The sequence below is a fragment of the Gopherus flavomarginatus genome, assembly GCF_025201925.1.
Source record: "Gopherus flavomarginatus isolate rGopFla2 chromosome 13 unlocalized genomic scaffold, rGopFla2.mat.asm SUPER_13_unloc_4, whole genome shotgun sequence".
In the NCBI taxonomy this organism is placed as follows: domain Eukaryota; kingdom Metazoa; phylum Chordata; order Testudines; family Testudinidae; genus Gopherus; species Gopherus flavomarginatus.
Genome location: NW_026114612.1, coordinates 196702 through 218110, shown reverse-complemented (window position 1 = coordinate 218110; position 21409 = coordinate 196702). Strand labels below are relative to the sequence as shown.

General features: G+C 49.2%; 4 non-coding genes across 4 annotated transcripts; 2 read left to right on the top strand and 2 right to left on the bottom strand.

Moving 5' to 3' along the window:
• Window positions 1–5423: 5423 nt before the first annotated feature.
• TRNAQ-CUG (transfer RNA glutamine (anticodon CUG)) lies at window positions 5424–5495 on the bottom strand. The gene has a single exon. It is a non-coding gene; the product is annotated as a tRNA-Gln (tRNA).
• A 6134-nt stretch (window positions 5496–11629) lies between these two features.
• Window positions 11630–11703, top strand: TRNAT-UGU (transfer RNA threonine (anticodon UGU)). The gene has a single exon. It is a non-coding gene; the product is annotated as a tRNA-Thr (tRNA).
• A 2935-nt stretch (window positions 11704–14638) lies between these two features.
• On the bottom strand, window positions 14639–14711 carry TRNAK-UUU (transfer RNA lysine (anticodon UUU)). The gene has a single exon. It is a non-coding gene; the product is annotated as a tRNA-Lys (tRNA).
• A 3066-nt stretch (window positions 14712–17777) lies between these two features.
• TRNAS-AGA (transfer RNA serine (anticodon AGA)) lies at window positions 17778–17859 on the top strand. Its single transcript has one exon. It is a non-coding gene; the product is annotated as a tRNA-Ser (tRNA).
• Window positions 17860–21409: the final 3550 nt, after the last annotated feature.

The window sequence follows — 21409 nt, the reverse complement described above, 5'->3', positions numbered from 1 at the left end:
AACCTGGTGGTAAGAGACACAGGACCAGCCTTGCAGTTCAGGTTTCTCAATTCTTAAATGAAAGATGCAGTGCTTAGAAAATGCTAGTGTTACTTAGGGTTTACTTGAATATGTTAAACTTAAAATCAAAACCTAATAAACAAAGACTAAAAACGTAGGGAAACCGAACTTAGCCTAGTTCCCTTGAAACTTAAAATTTAAGAAAAAAGTACAGCATACTGATAGTACATAGAGAGAGAGTGGAGGAATTAAGTCACAATGATAGAGCAAAGTGCTCTAGTGAGGTGGGTTACCTCTTTTATAGGGCACAAGGGCCGGAAATCCTTCCTCCTATGCTCAAATTTCATTCCTCACCCACAAAAAATTAGGGTACATTTACTTCATAGGCTAGTATGTTTGTGCTTGCTGATGACATGTACATATGCACATAAGTTACCTTGTAGTGTACCTGTTAAATCTGTGGGTACAACACTGAATAAAACCCTATGCTATTCTCCATTGTCGATTGGTCTAAGTAAAGGTCTTGGACAGGCATGGGTACTTATCTTTTTAAGTAACGTGATAAAGGTCGATTTTCCTCTCTGAGTAAAAGGTCACAATATACATATGCTAACTTTGCCTTAGCTTAACATACAGGATATGGCCTGTAGGTTCTCGTAAGTCATGTGTCTCAGTCCCCTAATCATTTTTATTGCCCTCTTCTGGACTCTCTCCAGTTTGTCCACATCCCTTCTCATGTGGGTCCCAACCCCAAAAGTACTCACATTTTACCCCATTGGCCCCAAAATGCCGTCTTTTAATATGTAAATAGGGTGCTGCCATGGTCAAGTCACTCCCGAGCTCTCCAGTGGAGCCTGCTGGCGGAGAACAAGGTGAATATTAGCCAGGATGTCACTCAGTCAAATCCCTGTGCTCCCCACAGGTGGTATCGGAAAGCTCCAAGATGGCTCATTTCCCTTTCTCTCATCAGCTTCAGGCCCCAGGGTTACAAATGCACAAACCAGTTGGGATTCTCCCCTGGCCTCAGGGTGTGGGGCTGCTCTGAGAGGATGGACTTGCACACTTGGGATATTAGTGCAAAGATACAATTTCAATTTCTGTTAGAGAAATTGGAGGGCAATTTATATTTGGTACAAATCTTATTTAGTGAAAGGAAAGCTGCAGTGACAGCCTGGCTACTGGGGTGCAAAACACCTTCCTCCTGGGAGACACAAGAAGTTAGAAATAGAAATTTACATCGTTTGTTCCAATGTTGGTACAGGTTTAATTTTGCTTCTGTGTAGGTTTGTTTCAGTACTAACTTTGGATTCAGTACTAAAATTTGGACAGATTTAGAATATTTTAAGTAAACCCTGTTTACTATTTTATTTTAATAAAGTTTGTATTGCTGTAAACCCTAGCCCGGGGGAGAGGAGATGAGCCTGGCCTTTAACTGAGAAGGAACAGAGGCTTGGCCCCCGTGAAGGGTGAGGCCAGGTGATGGGGGGCACAGCTCCCCAATTTTTTTTGTCTAGCCCATCTCAGGCCTGGTCTACACTATGCTGTTAAACTGATTTTAACAGTGTTAAATTGATTTAACGCTGCACCCGTCCACACTACACTGCTCTTTATATCAATTTAAAGGTCTCTTTAAATCGATTTCTGTACTCCTACAAAATGAGAGGAGTAACCCTAAAATCGATATTACTATATCGGATTAGGATTAGTGTGGACGCAAATTGACGTTATTGGCCTCATTATTTTACAGTAGCTACCCACAGTGCACCGCTCCAGAAATCGACGCTAGCCTCAGACCATGGACGCACACCACCGAATTCATGTGCCTAGTGTGGAGGCTCACAATCGGCTTTATAATATCTGTTTTATAAAATCGGTTTAAGCTAATTCGAATTTATCCTGTAGTGTAGACGTAGCCTCAGTCCCCCACTAAAGGAGAAGAGTCTGATGCCACCCCTGCTGGTCACTGAGTGTCACTGCTGCTCCATGGGAAACATGCTCTGTGCCTTACCCAGATTGGTGGGAAACACATTCTGTGCCTTACCGTGACTGGTCCGTGGGTGTCACTGCTCGTAGAGGGCAGACACATGCTGTGCATTACGCCACCTGACCACTGGGTGTCACTGCTGTATCAAGGGAAACACCTTCTGTGCATTACCTGGAATGACCACGAGGTGCCACTGCTGCTCCTAGGGATACATACTCTGTGTGTTACCCTGATTGGCCATTGGGTGTCACTGCTGCGCCAAGGGAAACACCTTCTGTGCATTACTCTGACTGCCCACTGGGTGTCACTGCTGCTCCAAGGGAGACAGAAGAACGGCCAGACTGGTTCAGACGCAAAGTCCATCTAGCCCAGTATCCTCCTATCTTCTGACAGTGGCCAGTGCCAGGTGCCCCAGAGGGAATGAACAGAGCAGGGACTCATCAAGTGATCCGTCCCCTATTGCCCATTCCCAGCTTCTGGCAAACAGAGGCTACAGGCAGCATCCCTGCCCACCCTGGCTAATAGCCCTTGATGGACCTATCCACTGTAAACTAATCTAGTTCTTTTTTGAACCCTGTTTTAGTCTTGGCCTTCACAACATGCTCTTGCAAGGAGTTCCACAGGTTAACTGTGCAACTGCCCTGAGTTTACCCCTCCCTCCCCTGGCCAGGTTGTACATGGAAAAGAGGATGAGGATGAGGAGAGCCATGATGTGTCTATCAGTTGCTGGTGCCTCAGTTTCCTCTAGGCAGCAGTGCTGCAGGCTCCTTTGGTCTGTGCCCATGCAACTGTGTCTGGGGAAGGAGGAGTAAAGGCTCATGCTTCCCAGCCCCACACCCCACCCCTAGCAGCTGGGGAATCCAGGCCAAATTTAACCCTGGTAGCTGGGCCGGGATTTGCCTGGGCTGGGGTAGGGCTGGGGAGGAATTGGGAGGGAGACAGACGCACCTGCTGTGAGGGAAGATCCTCCCATTCCCTGCCAACTCCCTTCAGTCCTTGCAGCACAGCACCCCCTAGCATTTCTTTCTCTGTCATGGGAGCTGTCTGCTGCTTGCTTCTCCCTTAGCATCATCTCTCCCCATCCTGGAGCACTGGCATTGCCCATCCTGTGCAAACAAGCAGGCCCCAGTGTGCCCTGTGGCACTGCCCTGCAATTGTGGGGGCAGCTGTTGGATGGAGCCATATCAAAATATGGGGGTGGGCAAGGCTGGGGACCAGGACTCCTGGGTTCTCCCCTCAAATGTGGGAGGGGAGTGGAGATTAGGGGGTAGAGTGGGGGAGGGGCAGGGCTGGGATCCAGGGATACTGCTTTTTCTGGTTTTCTCCACCTACTGCAGCTGCCTTGGTCCTTTCAATGTGTTTCTTGTTCCATATTCATTTGCTGACTTGTGTAACTCACCCCAGAGGTAGCTGCATCTCAGTGTTGGGTGAGGCACCCTTGGCTGCATCACCTCCTAACCACATCTCTCTCCCCCTTCGGGTGACCCTGCAGCATTCAGCAAACATCCACAAGATCATGGGGCACTTTGAGCATTGGGCTGGCAGGGGACAGGCACCCAGCCCTCCCTCCAGAGAATGGGACCCAGCACTCCCTACTTTTTACAGGGATTAAAAAGGGGCAAAGGGGGGCAAATCAGAGGAGTGGGTGGCCAGGGTCTGAGCAGGAGGTGGAAATTGACTGGTCAGGGGGTCAAGCAGCTGGAGGCAGAGTTAGGAGAGAGACTGAAGGCAAAGTCAGTGAGAGGGGAAGGAGCCAGAGTTAAGCCCAGAGGGTTAAACCCTGGCACAGGCAGGGGCAGAGGGGTAACAGTTATCCCGGTGGGCTGAGACTCCAGTGTTTGCAAACATGGGTGGGGGGAGCAGAGGGCTTTTTTACTTCCCCTCTCACAGGCAGCACCTCTCAGCATGGGCTTCCCAGGGCTGGGCTCTTAAAGGCACAGGCATCCCACTGCCTAGACACTGCAGCTCCTTTCTGATGTAACCAACTGAGGTGCTGCAGTAGGAGACTCAATTCAGTGAAACTGGGCATTCCCTATACACCCCCCAATCAGGGGGATGTGCACCCCCTTCCCCGAATTTCCCCAACAGCCCCTCCCTCAGTGGTCAGGTAGTTACATGCAGCATTGCCAATGTTGTCATTGGTTGCAAATTTGAATGGAAATTGAAACGTTAACACACTTTAAAAGCAGATACAACGTATGAAAACTACTTGTACCTGAGAAAGTAAAATAGGTATGGAAAGTCTGGACAAAGCCAGGTTTCCTCACCCAGCTGTTATGTTTGCTGACAATGTCGGTGCATTGGCTTCGGCAGTGTTGGCCAACCTTAGAATTTCAAATGATGATTTGTAAGCGAGGTGTGAATGAGCTCTCCCCTGGCAGCTACTGATGACCAGGGTTGAGAGGAGGCTTTCGGACCAGACTGTATTTACATGAACTCACCTACACTGCTGAGATATCCAGCGGACAGAGCTGGGCTGCCTCTGCTCTAGGTGCCCGGAGGAGGGAAGGTGTGTGGGGCTCCAGTCTGGGAGTCTTCCTCCTGCCAAGCCCTGACTGTTAATCCCAGCCCTGTCACTCCTTTCTTCAAGCGCCATATGGGCCAGAGGAAAAGTGTGGTAGGAAGCAAAAGGGCCAAGCTTGTGAACATCAGGTGCAGCAGCAAGAATCCCAACTATCAGGGTAACAAGTTCTAGAGCCCTGACCCATTGTGGCCATCCCAGCCAAAGACCTGGCTCTCGGAGGTGTGAGACACCCAGCAGGAGGGGAAAGATTCACTCTTACACAGCTGGAGACAGGGAAGTTAAGCTCTGGGGTGTTACCATAAGCATCGGTGGCAAGTTTGTAGAAATTTTGGTGGTGCCCAGAACCTACCCCCAAACTCCACCCCCACCTGCCTAAGGCTCTGGGAGGGGATTTAGGCAGGAAGTCTGGGCTTCAGATCCTGGGCTGGGGATTAGGGTGCAGGGTTTAGGATGGAGTTTGGGTGCTGGGTGCAGGCTCCGGCAGGGTTGTAGGAAGGGGTGAGAGGTGCAGGCTCTGGGGATGGGAAGGAGTGCAGCCTCTGGGAGGGAGCATAGGGCTGAGGATGAGGGATTCATGATGCAGGAGGGGCTCAGGACTGGGGCAGAGTATCAGGCTTCAGAGGGAGCTCAGGGTTGGGGGTGTTGGAGAGGCTGAGGGCAGCCTGCACTAGGACTCTGGGGCAGCAGTTCTACCCAGAATCCCTCTACTCCAGCAACAGGAGCAGGCAGGAGACAGGCCCCTGCTGCTTTTTGTCAGGCAGGAGACGCACCACAGCATGCAGAGGGGTGCCAGGGCCCAGAGGAAGAGACCCAACTCCAAATATTGCCCGAGCAGGGCCCCCAGCCCTGAATATTCCTGGAGCCCGAGCACCGCAAATGTATATAACCTGCCGCCTATGACCACAAGCCAACACAAGGTCCCACTGAGATTTGAACTCAGATTACAGGATTCAGAGTCCTGAGTGCTGCCTATTACACCATGGGACCAGCTTGTGCTGCCTTCTCTGCACATTGGTGAACCTCATGGGGCTGGCTTGTGTAAGGGGGCTCTTGGCTCTATACTAAAACTTAGTGTGTGTTTGGGGTGGGGGTTGGTTGGCTAGTTCCCAGCACCAATAGAAGGGGGAAGGATCAATGGGAAATCAGGACCCTGAGACTGACAGTCCGCAGGGACAATGGGGAGAGGCCAAAGCTCCAAGTTAGCCGCACTGACAGGCCAGGTAGTGTAATGAGGGAGTCACCAGGCCAGGGGGTCCCATCCTCCATGTGAGCTGGAACTGCCTGGGTGAGAGTGGGGCAGAGCTAAGGAGAGAGCAGGAGCCTGAGAAGAGCCGGGGAGCAGAGCTGTGCAGGTGTAGTGCCAGAAACTGCTACATGTAGGAATTTGCAACCTGTAGCAGTTACTGACACCTGAAGTTGTTCTTATTTGCTGACTTATCCTAACTGGCTAAAACTTGACAGTGGTTTCTCTAGCAAAGGCCAGTCCCTGGCCCCTTGGTCCAGACTTCCTCCTTTATATCAGGCTAGGGTGACCAGATATCAAAGATGAAATATCAGGACATGGGGGGCGGAGCAAAAAAAAAAAACCAGAGGGCCGCCCCGCCGCCAAGAGGCAGTGGCACAGCCCCATCTCCAACCAACTCTCGGCTCTGACCCCCGATACACCCCCAGCTCCCCCATCCCCTCACTCCTGGGCCCAGCCTGGGCTCCGAGCTCTGCAGCCGAGCCATGACCCGGGCCCTTCCAGCAGCTCCCGGGCAAGGGGTGAACCAGGCAGCTCCCGGCAGGAGTGTGTCAGCCCCATGTGTGTCTCTGCCCCCCGCCCACCTGGGCCCTGCCTGCTCCACGCTGCCCCCAGCCCCATTGCACTGCCCCGCAGGCTGCAGGGCTGGAGCAGCTTCCGCGCTGCGCTCCTGGCCATGGGCATGGCCTGTGTGCAAACCTGGGAGGGAGGAAGAATGCTGTGTGCTTGGGAAAGAGGCAGAGCCAGGGCAAGGATTTGGGGAGGGATCCAATGGGGCAGTGAGGGGGTGGGGCTGGGGGCAGGGCCAGGGCCAGGATTTGGGGATGGATCCAATGGGGGAATGAGGGGGCGGAGTTGGGGGGGGGGTAAGTATCCCTCCAGACTATGCCTGTGTGTCGGAGCAGAGGACAAAGTTATTTGTTTGTCCAGGGTCCCGACCAAACATCGGTCGGGACGCGGGACAAACAAGGAAATATCAGGACAGTCCCGATAAAATCAGGACGTCTGGTCACCCTACATCGGGCTTCAAGTTGAGAATCATTTCCCATTCCCGCTCTGCAGGAGGGGAGACTTTTAAACGCGCTGTCTGTGTGACTGCACATGGCTAAGCAAAGAGAACAAACCCCAATCCCCCCCGTGCTTTGGGAGCCAGGTTTGTGGTGGGAATTTTGTGGTTCAGATGACTTCACACCTGGGCATTGTGATTTTTTACTAGTTTCTCTGGCATTGGGGCATTTTTGTGTTCACAGCTGTGATGGCCGAGTGGTTAAGATGTGGGAGTTGAAATCCAATAGGGTTTCCCTGCGCAGGTTTAAATCCTGCTCCCAGTGAGGCCTGTGTTTTAGCCAGTCTCTAATCCCGGCAACACCTCTGTACAACCCCCTGAGACACTCTCAATTCTCTCCCCACCCCAAGTAAATCCTGTTCTGCTCCTTTCATAGAGATCCCTGGGGCACCACCTCACACTGTGACCCTGAGGGGTCAGGCAAACTCTCAGCACCTGAAGCCGCTGGCACTCACCTGATGCCCCATAGATCAGCCATAGCCCTGGTTCTGCTCCTCTCTCTAGAGTGCGAAAAGAGCCAAGTCAGCGACTCCATGGGAGCTATGGGGCTGCAGAACCAACAGAGAAAAAATAGGTGCTCAGCGCCCATTGACAGCCAGCTCCTCCTCCACACTACAGGCCTTGCTGACAAGCTCCTCCTCTTCCCTTTCAGTGCCTCTCACTTGCCAGTGATCAGCTGTTCAGTGGGGTGCAGGAGGCACTGGGTGGGGAGGGGAAGGAGCAGGGACAGGAAGAGCTGGGGGTAGGAGAGGAATGGGTCAGGAAGGTGCAGGAAGGGAAGAGATGGGACAGGATGGGGTGGGGACTTGGGGGAAGGGGTGTAGTGGGGGCAGGGCCTGGGGAGGAAAGGGGGGGATTTGTCCCATACCCCAGACCCCTCTAGGGCCGGCCCTGAAGGGAAGCACTGACTATTACAGTGGTAATAAAACTGACCAGCATTGCGGGGGAGGCTGAGGGAGATCCGCACTCATCAGGTCTCTTCTCTCCCCCAAGGTGAGCCAGACACTGCTCTCTCCTGACTCTCACTCTAGCAGCTGGACGCCAAGGAACCATATCCCCACAGGAAGTTCATTGAGTGTCCCTGTGGTGCTGGGGGGGCTGGCGCTTCTGCTGGCTCTGGGGCTTGCAGGGGGGTTGATGTCTGCACACTCGCAGCTGCCAGGCCGGAGGGGGCACTTGGGACCTTACCAGACTGGCTCAGTGAAGACGGGGGGTTGACAGAGCAATACAGACGCTCTCCAGAGCACGGAGCCGCATCCGCCCATGCAGCCAGGCAATGAGCATTTCCCACAGCCTGGAGCCGAGGGGGAGGCAGCAGCTGCTGTTCCAGCTCCTGAGGGACAGGCCCAGTCAGCCAACAGACACTTCTTACTCACCTCAGCTAATGGTTCCGGGTTCCTCCAGTGGGGGTGTGGAGCAGCCGTTTGTTTTCCTGTCCCTTTTGTGTGCAACTGCTGACAAAAACATTCCAGATAGGGAAGCAACTGGCCAAAATGTTTTCACGCAGGTGCCAAAGTAGCTCAGTTGGGTGAGCGTTAAACCAAAGCTCTAAAGGTCCCTGGTTCAATCCCTGGGTTTAGCAGGCCTTGTCATCCCTCTTTATGCAGGGGATGTTTTCTGGGAGCACAGCAGTGCCTGCACCCAAGGTAAGTTCCTGAGCTTGGGCTCTGCAGTAGGAAAACATAGAACAGGCTTCTGCCCCTAGATGGCCCACCTCACCTTTAATAATGAGAACTGTCTTTCCCAACATGGTAGGAAGAAAGTGAGGCAGGGCAGCCCTCAGGAATGGTGCCAGAGGGCTGCTGGGCAGTGACAGGCAGGGATTGGGGATGAAAGCTCCTCTGTGCAGCTGAGCAATGGCAGTACCAGGGAAGGGGCATCTGTTAAACTGACCCAGCACACCTCTCCTCCTCTGGGCACCTAGAGCAGAAGCAGCTAGTGCTGATGGCTCCAAGGGCAGGCTTAAAAGCCACAGAGCAACTGAGGTCAGAGCTAGAGGACGGCAGGACCATGCCTTTGTGTGGCCTTCAGACAGGCACAAAAACACTTAGCCAGGCTGCTCCCTGCCATGCCAAACACCCACTGAAGGTCACCAGCATGCGGGGCAGCTGCTGATGCTCTGTGGATAACATCATAAATTGGTAGGAAAGCAGGGCCAGCCCCCATGGTGAGGCCTCTGACTGGTCCCACTCAAGGTGCTCACTTTTGCAGTGGGGCAGGAGATTTTACCCCAAGAGGCTTTTCCCAAGCTGGCGAGAAGCAGAGAAACACCCAGGCTCCGAAGACGCTATATAGTAAGTACCCTCCAACATAGGGTCAGGTGCACACACCAGCCCGGGCAGTCACCCACTTTCTTTGACAAGTCAGGAATGGCAAAGGCTAGACTGGAAGCACCTGGGTCTCATGTCCCAGCCTTTGTGACACCCAACCCCCAACTCCTTCCCAGGGCTCTAGCTGAAGCCAGAGCATTGGCCTGAGCAGCCAAGAAGAGGTTCCAACCCTGAAGGGAACAGGACTTTCAGCACAATGGTAAAACTGCAGAAACACAACCACCAAGGGACTCCAACCCTCAATCTTTTGACCCACACTCAGATACCTTATCCATTAGGCCACATGAGGGTTCCCTAGGACTTTTTTTGCCTCTCTTTTGCCTACCTGCTCGCTCTTGTGGTGAATGGTGAAGATGGTTTCAACAAGCCCAGGCAGCTCAGTTGGTAAAGCATCAGGCTCTTAATCTGAAGGTTCAAGCCCCTCTCTGGGTGCTCAGGTTTTAAGTGGCCTTGTGTGCCAGGAGCCAAATGATTCCTGGTGCTGTCCACCAGCCACATGCAGATTCCCAGAATCCATGGCCATTTCCTGGAAAGGTTCCTTTCCTCAGGAATCAGGAGAGAGGCCACATCCACAGGAGCAGGCCTAGAACAAGCAGTCTCTGGCTGGCAGGAAGTGCTGTGGGGCCAGGTGCTGAGAAAGCTCAGAGGGAGAGCAGCAGAGATGAGGGGAAGAGAGACAGAGAAGCAATGAGTACAGAGGGCAAGTGTACAGTGGGTTCAGGTCCGGCTATTGTGGGGAACTTCCCTGGTTTATACATGACCCTGGTGCAATTGGCCAGAGAAAGGATCTCAGTCCCCACCCCTTACCAGAGGCCTGCCTGACCCCAAGGATGCTCTTTCTACTCTCATGTGTGGCAGAGTCCTCATAACCCCAACCAAGGCTGGGCCCAGGAATCCTGCTGAGAAACCAATACTAGTCTGGCAGGGGAATTTGGTATGAATGTATTATTAGTATTCTCTTCTGATTTCTGAATCAGTTCAGCTCAGTCTTTGTCCTCCAGGTGTGTTTCCAGCTGTTGAGTTAAGGGGGAGAGAGGCCAAATCATGGTGTCTCTACCCTTCTTTCATGTTTTCATCCAGCTTGTTAGGAAGCTCCTTTGCTAGGATGTGAATCAAGCAGTGTCCATCCTCACAAGGCAGACTTGTACAAACCATATGATCATTATATGAGAGTGGTGAATATGGGGCTTCCAGGGTGCTGCTTTGAGCACAGCGTGCCGCACCTGGGCTTCCATTGCAATGGAGACGTACCCTTAGAGTCCATCTCTCCTGGGATAAAGATGGCAGCAGGACTGGCCTGGCTCATCTGACTTGGGCTCATGGACGTAAAGCTGAGGGGCTAAAAACTGTGGTGCAGATATTTGTGTTCACACTGAAGCCTGGGTTCAAAAACTCCCACCCATCGTGGGGCCTCAGAGGTTGGGCTCAAGCCCATATGTCTGCACTGTAATTTTATAGAGGTTTGGAGGGAGTTTAGCAAGTGGAAATAGTAAAACTGCATTGAGGGGAGTGGACCACTGACCTATCAGCTCTTAACACCCAAACTTTTAGTAACTCTATTATCAGTGCCTGTGCGTGTAATTTAAACAATAAGTCCATCTAGTTCTGAATCTTGTCTTCTATCAGTAGCCAATGCCAGGTGCCCCAAAAGCCACTCCCCAAGGCACAACTGGGAGTTGAATCCAGGATCTCCTCTTTACAAAACAGGTACTTTAACCACCTAAGCCATGGTACCTGCTGTTACTTAAAGCACCGTGTCTGACCACACCTGACTGTCTGCCAATCCCCACTGGGTCCTGACAAATGTTGCTCGTGTTTGGCTTCTGTAAAGCAGAAGAGCAGGTGAAGTTTTGCTCCCAAGATGTGTGTGTGATTCTTTGGACAGATCTACACTACAAAATTAGGTTGGTGTAATTACGTTACTTAGGCTGGCAATGCAGTATATCAACCTAATCCCAGGGCAGATAGCGGCTCAGCTCTCAGAACTTTCTGGAACTATGAAAGGGGAGGGGCCCAGCCTCTGTAGCAGGAATGCAGGGCAGGTGAGTTCACAGTGGGCATTATGGGATACTGATGGAGGCCAGTTATGGTGATATAATGAACAGCAGCATTTACACTGACAATTTGTCACTTTAAGTTTGCTGCACAAAGCTCTAGGCCTCTCATTGAGGTGGTTTTATTTTGTCACCAAAACAGGGCAGTTTTGTTGCCAGACATGGCATTGCAGTGTGTGCACCAGCCAAAAGCTGCTGACCAAGGGAGCGTTGTGTGTTTTTCACACACCTGAGCAATACAATGATGCTGAAATAACTTTGTAGTGCAGACCTGGCCAACGAATCTCACACACACACACAGAGCTTGCAAGGAAAAGCTCACCTGCTTCTCTGCTTTGGAGAATCCAAACACAAGCAAAGCTTGTCAGGCCCCAGTGGGGATGGCAGGGAGTCAGGTGTGGGCAGACACTGTGCTTCAACCACAGGTGGGCACTGTGGCTTAGCTGGTTAAAGCCCCTGTCTTGTAAGCAGGAGATCCTGGGTTCAACTCCCAGTGGTGCCTTGTTGATTAACTTTTGAGGCACCTGCTATTGGCTACTGCCAATGGACAAAACACAGAGCTTGATGGGCCTTTGGTCTAGCCCAGTATGGCAGTTTAAATTATACTCACAGGCACTGATAACAGAATTACTGAAAGTTTGGGAGTTAAGAGCTGATAGGTCAGTGGTCCAGCCTGTCACAGATGAGCCCCTCCCTCTGGGACAGGGGCAGGTCTGGGCTCTCACACCAGTTGCTCATTGTGGCTGCCAGAATCTGTGAGCAGCTCATTTAGTTTGCACCAAGGGTTGAGCCCTGCTTCAGGCACCGTGAGAATGAAAATCCTAAACCACCCTTTGAAATAACGAATGCAGCAGGACGTGTTATTGTCACTCCCCCAAAGCAGATAGACAATGGAGAAATGCCACTGAGTCCAGCGTATTACTCCACTGGCATTTTACCTTTTTTGCTTGCTAAACTCCCTCCCAACCTTGAGAGCTCCCAGAGCCCAATATTGAGCTTGAGCTGAGATGTCTACAGTGCAAATTTACCACCCCACGGCCAAAACCCTCAGGAGCCTGAGCTGGCACAGGACAGCCTTGGGTGTTTCATTGCAGTGTGGACATAGCCGAGCATTATGTCTACACTGCCATTAACACACCCAAGTCACTATTCTCAAACCCTGAGTCAGTTGCTTCAGGCTTGTGGGGCTTGTGCTGCAGGGTTATAAAATTACAGTGTAGACACTTGAGCTTCAGCCCAGCCTCCGAGACCCCACAAGGAGTGAGGGTTTCCAAGCCTGGGCTCCAGTCTGATCCCCAGGAGCCCAAATCAGATCATCCAGGTAAGCGGGATTTTATCACAGTATAGATGCCCTCTTAGGATATGTCTACATTGCAATGTAAGCCTAGGGTTAGCAGAAGTCATGTCAGCAGCCCCAGCACATAAACATATACCACGAGGAAAAGACCCACCCCCAAATAAGCTGGGCAGTGTCCTTATCCCTACGGTTTGTAGGTCCAGCAACCAAAAGTCCTTAAATATGAGCCCCCCCGTTACTCCACTCACAACTGTTGTCCTTAGTCAGTGCAAGCCCAGAGGTGCCTCTGTAGAGTTCACCTGCCATCCTGAGTGGAAAAGAGGGAAAATAAGAAGGCACTGTACATCACTGTCTTGTCTAGGAACTCACTCATCCCTCCACTGCCACCCTGTCCTAAAGTTGATTTAACACCTAAATTTTAGTATTGGGACCCCAGCCCACTTGGTCCTGGAACCCTTGTCCCCTGCCTACCAAGTGCTATTGAATTGAGGGTGAGTCCCTCAATCGGGGTCTGCCAAGCACAGCTGTGCTGCCCTTGATTCACACAACAAGGATAACAACTCTTTCTTTCTCCTGTCCCAATAACAAGGAGACTGGGAATCCAACACGAGCCAAAAGTGATCATTTTGGCAAGCAATGCAACATATTTCCAACGCACTGTGAAATCCACATGCAGACTCATACATGAAACCTTGCAAGAAAATCTTCCTGAGGGAGTCTGAAGCACCTGCTGCTGGAGGGAAGGAAGGAGCCGTGGTTTGGGATTGAGGGGCACTGGGAATAGGAGAGGCCTGTGCGTTGGGATTGAGGGTATCATAACCTTAGTCCCAGATTTGGACCTTAGCGTCCAAAATATGGGGGTTAGCATGAAAACCTCCAAGCTTAGTTACCAGCTTGGACCTGGTACTTGCTGCCACCACCCAAAAAATTAGAGTGTTTTGGGGCACTCTGGTCCCTCTGAAAAAACCTTCCCTGGGGACCCCAAGACCCAAATCCCTTGAGTCTCACAACAAAGGGAAATAATCCTTTTTCCCTTCCCCCCTCCAGGTGCTCCTGGAGAGATACACAGACACAAGCTCTGTGAATCCAAACAGAGTGACTCCCCCTCTCCGTTCCCAGTCCTGGAAACAAAAAGAACTTTCCTCTTCACCCAGAGGGAATGCAAAATCAGGCTAGCAAATCCAACACACACAGATCTCCCCCCTGATTTCTTCCTCCCACCAATTCCCTGGTGAGTACAGACTCAATTTCCCTGAAGTAAAGAAAAACTCCAACAGGTCTTAAAAGAAAGCTTTATATAAAAAAGAAAGAAAAATACATACAAATGGTCTCTCTGTATTAAGGTGACAAAACACAGGGTTAATTGCTCAAAAGAATATTGAATAAACAGCCTTATTCAAAAAGAATACAAATCAAAGCACTCCAGCACTTATATTCATGCAAATACCAAAGAAAAGAAACCATATAACTTACCATCTGATCTCTTTGTCCTTACACTTAGAAACAGAAGATTAGAAAACAGAAACTACTTCTCCAAAGCTCAGAGAAAGCAGGCAGACAGACAAAGACCTTAGACACAAAATTCCCTCCACCCAAAGTTGAAAAAATCCGGTTTCCTGATTGGTCCTCTGGTCAGGTGCTTCAGGTGAAAGAGACATTAACCCTTAGCTATCTGTTTATGACAGAGGGGCACTGGAAATAGGAGGGGGCTGTGGGTTTGGATAGAGGAGAAGGGTGAAGAGGAGTAGGCTCTGGTTGGGAGTGAGGAGCAGTGTGCATAGGAGGGGCAGTGGATTGGGACTGAGGGTCACTGGGAGTAGAGGGGACATGGGTTTAGGCTGAAGAGCATCATCATTTGGGGATCCAGCAGGATAAAGGAAGGCCGCAGGTGATTCTAATTCCTTAGAGATATTCTGTTTTGTTTTCTGTGTGTGCGTGAGCATGCAGGGGAGGAACATGCTGTGTGCCCAGAGGCCTTTATTCCTCCAGGCTGCAAGGACAGTGAGGATGTTAGGAAGTTGCCCCTTCAAACCCACACACACAAAGGCCCTTCTTAGGAAAGGCACAGTCTTGAAGAGAAAAAGTAACACCAAAGAGGACATCAGAAGAACAATGTTTAAAGATATAGTGAGTAGTTTATTACCTGAGCAGGGACTTGAACCCTGGACCCTCAGATTAAAAGTCTGACACTCTACCAGCTGAGTTAGCCAGGCTCACAATAAAAAAAATACAAGTTATGCAGAGGAGAAACTGGTCAAGAAAAAGGGAAATGGATACAATATGGGAAACCTGCTGCTCTGTCTCTCTTCCCAGTCCTGGCTTGGCCTGGTATTAGTGCAGGTTAAAAAGACAGTGAAATATTGGCATCTATCAGCCTTTCATAGCTGTACAAGACTCAGGCACAGTACAGAGGTGCCCATCTGCAAGTGCCGAATGGTTGGATTGGCTAATGCAGCTTGTAAACGTGCAGGGCACACTGGGATATACAGCCAAGTATCCATCACATCATTATTTCAGAGGGATAATGATGGGAAGGTTCACAATTGACTCAGTAGTTGCATACAAAGGTGCACATTTGGCGGTTACATTGGGAAATTCTGGCTCCTTCTCAGGCTCAGGTTGGCCACCTCGGTCTAGATGTAGAAGTTACAACATTGAAACTTGAAAGAGGGACCAATTTCCCCATCATTTCCCACCTTTACATCCAAACATGATGACTTTCTGAATGAACCTGCCTCGTTCAGCCAGAAGATCTTAGGGTGGGTGTAGGAGTCACTGGATAAAATTCTCTGGACTCTGTTCTGAATCAGGTCAGAGCAGAGGTACCTAGTGATCTAGTCTGGCTGTAAAATCTAAATATCAACCCCAAATATGGTGTGAAATTAATCCTCAGGAATGGCTGTTCCCCACCCAGACCCAGCAAAGGGCTTTCCAAGGAAGGGGGCTTTTGAGGAAGGAAAGAAGAAAGATATCCTTCTCTCCCTGCAGGAACTGGGCTCTTCACTTTGGACAGAAAGGAGGGGAAGGAAATGGCCACATGAGGGCAGCAGAACTAAAGAAATGAAACACAGCAGGCTTCTGTGCACATTGATTCTGCACAGTGAACGAACCTGACTCCTGTATCATGAAAAGCCAAAAAGCCATTTCTTTGTACGACAGGGAGAAAAGAGTTCCAATCATTCCTGCCCATTTACTTTTGAATTATTTTACATTATAAAGAAAATTGTAACAAAATTAGTCTGAACTTGAGCTGCCTGTTATTAAAAGCCTGTTCCCCAATTCAGTTCCAACTGCCCTGCAAGAAACACCCCCAGGTCCCTGCTCACCCCAGGAAGAGGAAAAAGAGAACCCCCCACTGGACACTGTCCTTGGCTCCAGGCTGCTGTCCCAGGGTGTGTGTGGGGACTGATTGTTTGCTGCTGAGGAGGGAGCCAGTAGAGGCCTCTGGTGCTCTGCTCCTAGCATCTGCCCAGCCCAGGCTGTCCTCTGCCCCAGCTGCTGCTCCCAGCCTGCTCTAGAGTCAAACAAGCAGGGCTCCCAGGGGAACAGAGGCTGGGACAGGGCAGCAGCCTGGGTTGGGCTGGGAAGGTGCTAGGAGTTCTCGTTCCCTGAGACTGGCCCGGCTCCCTCTCAATAGCAAACAAACCAATTCCACATCCCCTCCCCAGGAAAATCAGCCTGAAGCCAAGGGCAGCAGGGGACGATTGCCTTTAGTTCCCACCAAGGCAGGAGAGAACCCAGGGCCTTTCTAGCAGAGCTTATGGAACTGACGTGGGGAAACCAGCCTTTAATAACAGGCAGCTCAAGTTGAAACTAAGTGTTTTTAATGATTTCTACAACATTAAATAACCCTTCAATTGTAGTGTCATCATCCATAAAATTGCTTCAGTCTTACAGGTTCTCAAGCACAAAACTAAACATCTCTTCAAATCCAAGGAAGTGGAGATCAGTCAATCTTCCGAGTCATCCCACATAAAAGAATCATGTTGTGGTACATACTGGCCCCATCATGTGACCATCGCTTTTCCCTCCTCTCTGTTAAAAGTTTTAGTATTTTGCACAGAAACTTTCTTCCCTCAGGAGAGACCTGGGAAGCAGGGCTGCCAGCCAGACAAACACCTTAAAGAGGAAGCGTAATCTGTCAAAAAATGATCTCCCTCCTTCAGTTCAGTGACACTCTGAAATGTTACTTATCAGGGCAGAGCCGGAGGATTGAAAGCAGCTACATCAAGCCTCTGTGTAGCTAGCAGGAATGAACACAAACACTCCTTTGTATCTGAAGAGATGTTTAGTTTTACCCTTGGTAAACTACAAGGCTAAAGGGAAAGATGATGGTGGTGTCAGATATAAAGGGTGAAACATAAAACAATCATCATAGTTATGCCCAAAGCAACTGTAAATATTTCTAAATTCTTCTTATTATCATCAGTGTATTATTTTCTCTGTCATCTAGACATTGACTAGACCTTGACCAAGAAATTTGGATCTTGACAAAATAATCAACTACCTCTCGTTAAGGTAGTGGACTTGACACCCACTCGGGTGTCTCCACGCAGGTTCAAGTACTAACAACAGTGGCACCTTACACCCATAGCTTTTAATCAGGACAATACATTGATACAAATTCCTGTTAAATCATTTCTCAGCCAGAGTCCATCGCCTACATTCCTTAAGGCACTGGGCCACCATGTGGACGTTTCATTTCCCTCCTCAATTTCACACGGAGCCACAATTTCCTTTGCACAGATCCAATAACAGTAAAACCTCCCTGTGTCTCTTGTCTGAGCCAGGGCATTCGATTGCAGTGAACCCTTCTCTCCTGCAATGGCGATGGTCAGACAGAGGGGACGTGGTCACCTGCATCCCTGCCAGGGAGATATTGGCTAGGCTCTTTCTTTCTGCTGCTGTTGTTAGTCCATGAAACATCAGGGATGGAATGCAAGGCTGAGCTCACACACCAATCCCCTGAAACATTTCAGTGCCCCAGAGAAATCCTCCCCCCGGCTATTGGAATGATATGGTGGAGATTCGAATAGGAAAGGGACTGTCTGAATTGTCAGTGTGAGGAATGAACAACAATCTATAGCAATGTCGTTAGCCACAAACACACTAATCATGTTCCAGCTGGAAGGGAAATGGGCAGGAACTCTTGCTGTTCACCATGGACACACTTACACTAATGCACAGCAGTGAGTGTGCTGGGGAAGCTGGTCTGAGCCATTTGAAGTGACAATTCTGTGAGAACAGAATTATCATGTAGGGCAACAGCTGCTCATCAAGTAGTTGTGGCCAAGTGGTTAAGGCGATGGACTAGAAATCCATTGGAGTCTCCCCACGCAGGTTCAAATCCTGCCAACTGTGAAAGCATTAGTGTGTTGTCATTGCTGCTGTCTTAGTGCCTGACCCTCCATGAAGCCAGATCTGGTCTCCCTTTGAGGCTGGCTGTGCTTAAAATACTGCTGTAGCATTGTGGAATAGACAGCTGCTACAGTGAGGGGAGGGGTTTTCCATCCCTGTAATAGCAGCATTGGCAAAACATTCTTTCCTTTCATTTAGCACTATCTAGCCATGGCTTAGGTCAGCTTAATTATACTGGTTCTGGGGGGTTTCACACCCTGAAAGACGTACTTGTTACAGAGAGCAGCAATGCATGAAGCTCAAAGGTGCAAACAATTCAATGTTTATTGGGGTAAACTTCCAGCAAGCAATGATTCCAGTTTCCTTCCTCAGGATCCCCCTTCCCAGCTCTGACACCACAGAGGCTTGCCTGTGTCTCTGTTCCCCTTCCCTGTTCCTATTCCCCCCCTTAGCAAAACATAATTCCAATTCCCATTCGCATTCCCCCCCTTACTTCCTGATTGACTGCAGACTATATAGTAAAACTTGAGTTCTGCTTAGCTCTATCTTAACCAATCATTTTACTGACCAATCATAACATATTGTAACATGATTTTCTAACCAATTATACCCCACCACCTTAATTGGTTTACGCAAAACAAATTAATTATACAGCAGACAGAAACGGTTACAGAACCAGACAGAGATTATACAGACACGTAATAGGAAAGTGGGGACTACAGTGACAGAACAACAAAAAAATGAGGATTTCACACCCCAGCTGTTGGTAAGTGAGTTGTTCCCAGACAGGATGCTATCATAGTAGAGGTTGTGGGTGCTGGTTGCTTAACTGTCTGGCGCACAGGGCAGGATTTTGAGGTTCATCATTACTCTCTCAGAATGCCAGCACCCATCTTTTGTTCACTTAAAAAGCGAACAGGGAGATTCCAACACCGCAGAACTCATGGAGCTCCAGGAAACATGTAACTTTAGGTCCGGGTGAGTGTATCTAAAAATCAGCTGTGCTGTAGAAAGTCTCTAGGAGTTGAAAGAGATGTGCCATCTTGACCTCCCTAAAGAGTTCATCAACTATTAATGAAAACTAGGGTTGATAAGTCACCTTCTTTGTAGTATCAGGATGGTGGACTGGTCTAAAGTACTAGTTATAAGTTTCTTTTTTTCCAATCCATTGGGTGTTCTGGTCTCTGCATGGAGACGTGGTTTCAAATCCCACTCCTGACATGACCATTTAATTCTATCTGCAGAAAATGGCCTCACTTTAATCTCCTTTGCAACAATAGAACACCATTTGCTTAGCTTTTCTCTTCCAGTAGTTGTGAGAGAAGTTCCAAACCAGGGGGAAACAGGGCCTGTTCTCTCGACCCATCAGTTTTTGTCTTCCTTCATTCCAAGCCATTTCCTCAGATACATCCATATTTCCCACACTTTTAGGAAACTTTAGAGTCATCATTTAATTGCCACACAACTGTACTTATGAAGTAAAGTGAAACACAATATTTTTTGGATATTCTTGCAGAAGAGTTTTGTTTTCTGACCTGGAATTGAACAGGGGCTACCCAAGGGGGACAATGCTACTCCCTTTTATTTGCTCATCCAAAAAACATAAGTTTGTGGTGCCCTTTGTTTCCTTGTTCTTCAAACACCTGTCAGGGACGGCCAAGGGAGACTTGGTCCTGACTCTCAGGGTCCCTCCCTGCCCTACCTTTCTATATGATTCTGTTGTGTGGGTTTGTGCTGTGTCATTGTTCCACGCTGAGCTGTTTTGCACAGTGAACCTTTGCACTCTGATGCATTTTTTCGTGTTGTATGGTTTTTGCACTGGCTTGTGTTGCACTGGTTTGAGCTGAGCTCTTTTGCAGTGCATCATTTTGCCCCATGGGGCGTTCATTTGCATGGTGCTGAATTGTCAGGCTTTGCACTCCTACGTGTTGTCACTTTGTGCTGTGGAATGTCAGTTCACGCTCAATTGTTAGATGTTAGATTGGGGTGTTTCCACTTTTGTTGTTGTTTGTATTGTATTGCGATGGCATCGAATTATAGAGCTGTACGGCTGCAAGGGCCCTGGAGAGGTCATGAAATCCAGCCCTCTCTGCTGAAGCAGAGCCAAGCAGAGACGATGCATTGGGGGCATGTGGGATCAAGTGCCCAGAGCAGCCGGCCCAGGCAGGGAGCAGAAGGAGGGAAGCAGAGCCAGAGCAGGTTGTCTATGGGACCAAGTATATGCAGAGTATCCTTGACAGAGGTTTGTTCAACCTGTTCTTAAAAGCCTCCTAGGACAGAGACTCCACAGACACCCTTGGGAGCCTATTCCAGAGCTTAACTACCCTCAGAGTTAGAAAGCTGTTCCCACTATCTAACGTGAATCTCCCTGGCTGCAGATTAAGTTCATTACTTCTTGTCCTACCATCAGTGGACATGGAGACCAAATGATAATTGCCCTATTTATAAAGACCAAACTTTTCCTTCTGCAATCATCCGTTAACTGGTTATTATCCCCTCTTCTTGCCTGGGGTACAATGGAAGAGGAGAAAATACTCTCTTAACATAGGATGCAAATGTCAGTTTGTTCTCTCTTCATGTTTTAGTGAAGCTCAGAGAGAAGAAGAAACATGACCTGCCAAAGAGCACAGAGCGTTTGTTTCCTTTTGATCTGTGACTATTAGCAGAAGAGTGACACCTAAGGGCTGTCGCTATCACCCACCATGGGGCTTGAATTTATGATGGTGGGATTAAGAGCATCACGCTCTACCAACAGAGCTAGCTAGATTTAAAGTCAGTCAATTGCCCAGTCGCCGTGTAGAAGGTGCCCTATAAGAACATAAGAACGGCCATACCGGGTCAGACCAAAGGTCCATCTAGCCCAGTATCTGTTTACCAACAGTGGTCAATGCCGGGTGCCCCAGAGGGATTGAAGCTAATAGGCAGTGATCAAGTGATCTCTCTCCTGCCATCCATCTCCATCCTCTGATGAACAGAAGCTAGGGACACCATTTTTTACCCTTCCTGGCTAATAGCCATTTATGGACCTAGCTACCATGAATTTATCCAGTTCCCTTTTAAACATTGTTATAGTCCCAGCCTTCACAACCTCCTCAGGTAAGGAGTTCCACAAGTTGACTGTGCACTGTGTGAAGAAGAACTTCCTTTTATTTGTTTTAAACCTGCTACCTATTAATTTCATTTGGTGGCCCCTAGGTCTTATATTATGGGATCAAGTAAATAACTTTTCCTTATTCACTTTCTCCACACCACTCATGATTTTATATACCTTTATCATATCCCCTCTTAGTCTTCTCTTTTCCAAGCTGAAAATTTCTAGTCTCTTTAATCTCTCCTCATATGGGACCCATTCCAAACCCGTAATCATTTTAGTTGCCCTTCTCTGAACCTTTTCTAATGCCAGTATATCTTTTTTGAAAAGAGGAGACCACATCTGTGCACAGTATTCAAGATGTGGGTGTACCATGGATTTATATAAAGGCAGTAAGATATTCTCTATCTTATTCTCCTTTTTTTAATGATTCCTAACATCCTGTTTGCTCTTTTGACTGCT